The following is a 1,827-nucleotide window of genomic DNA, read 5'->3' as shown; positions in this document are numbered from 1 at the left end:
GGGGTGGGGGGGTTCGGCGGTCTCATGGCTCTCCACAATCAGAGTGGTGCCTGGTTTTAATGAGGAGACTGTTTATTAAGTCCACTCAGGGAGGCTGTGCAAGTGCTTAGCATTTGCTCTCTAATTAGGAAAGCTAAACAGTCCCTATTGCTGAGGATCAACCATTAGGGGGGGAAAGGAGGCACTCAGCGTTACTGTGCATGGGGTGCAGATTGCTGGGCCAAATATTGGAGGAAGGAGAAGGAAGGAGGGTGGGGGGAGTGGTGTAAACAATAGGCTCATATTTTTGGAAGAAAAGTCATAGCAATGATAAAGAAAGCAATCACATACAGAGCGCCAGCAGGTACTACAGTATGTGAGGGTGAATTCATCAAGCAAGGCCAAGTTGTTACAAGGAGTCCACCTAGTGTTCTGGAACAGCACTGCAGCGAAGCATCATTTTATCTGTCTGCTTTATTTGCTGTGGAAACTGCAACAGCCATTTAATCGTCCTCATCACACGCAGTTTTCAAAAAGCCGCGCGGCCACAACCGTCCACAGTCTATCAACCGTAGACTCTCCACCTTTCCTGAGTGCGCGTGGGCGGAGGACATATCTCCCATGCTCCACACGGAGAGCCATGATGTGGATGTTGACAGGGAAAACAACACCATTCTGCCACAGCTCCTTTTATCCACAGAATAAATGCCTCCCTGATTACCCTGTTCCCCGTCACGCAGATTGCTGTTAAAGTGCAAGATGAGACGAGCGCTTTTCAGATTAAGACCCTGATCAAATTTTCATAACTCAATTTCAGGCAGAGAGGGGTTAGCTGTGGGAGGAAGCGGGCAGGGTGGGGGTGGGAGTGGGGAGGTGTTGGGGCGGTGGAGAAAGACATGTAAAAGTGTGTGTGTTGACTGTAATCAGTTTTCTTTGTCTGCATCCATTTCACTTTGAGCAGGAGCATGTTGTTGAAGATAGTGTTCGTCTCGGCTGTGGCTTTCAAATAGTCATGCCAGTTTAACAAAGCTGATAATGTTGTATAGTTGTGGTATTAAAGTTGCTAACAAGTGCTGCTTTTGTGATCATTTATTCATTGATTTATTTATTTATAAACCTGGCCTGACTTGAAAAATGATTAGCACACGGCCTACTCACTGGAAAAGTTTCTTATGTGAGCTGCGCAGCCACTCAAATGAGAAACTCTGGCATTAAATAAATCATTTAATTGATTATTGAATAAATGAAGGAAAATTCTGTTTCACTTCAGATTTTATAGTTGTGTTTTTATGGGGTTTTTTGTTTTATTTTGAAATGCTCACAAACTTTTTTGACAGGAAGTTGAACACAGAGTCTACAATATTTAGATGTTACAAAAAGACGTCTGTGCCACATGGTTCATTTCAAACGGGGACATACCATAATGAGCCACAAGCAGTTTCAACCTGACATACTATATACCTACTATACGGTCTCACCATACTGATTGATTCACTGTATAAAACCTCTTAACATGCTTTTGTGTTTTATGTGTGTTCTAATGTGCATTTACAGACAAATCCAAAGAGATTTATAGGTGTATTTGTCACTGCTTGCTTGTCATGTACTGTAACTCATGTACACTGCCTCTTTCCTGCTATAGCGATATTACAGTGAGCCCAGTATCACCCTCCCTCCCCCACCCTCCCCTCTCTGTTATGTCCCTCCCTTATCTGTCTCTTCTCTATTCCTTTCGCTCATCCTCTCTATCTGTCTCTCCCTTGTTTCAATCTTTTCCCCTCTCTTTCTGCTCCGTCTCAAATGCTTCACGTCGTATCTGTCTTTGTATCTGTCACCTCTCTTTCTCTC

This window comes from Seriola lalandi, unplaced genomic scaffold, assembly GCF_002814215.2.
Source record: "Seriola lalandi dorsalis isolate HSWRI2012SDOR001 ecotype SW California unplaced genomic scaffold, Sedor1 jcf7180002054630, whole genome shotgun sequence".
In the NCBI taxonomy this organism is placed as follows: domain Eukaryota; kingdom Metazoa; phylum Chordata; class Actinopteri; order Carangiformes; family Carangidae; genus Seriola; species Seriola lalandi.
This window is presented reverse-complemented; position numbering follows the sequence as displayed.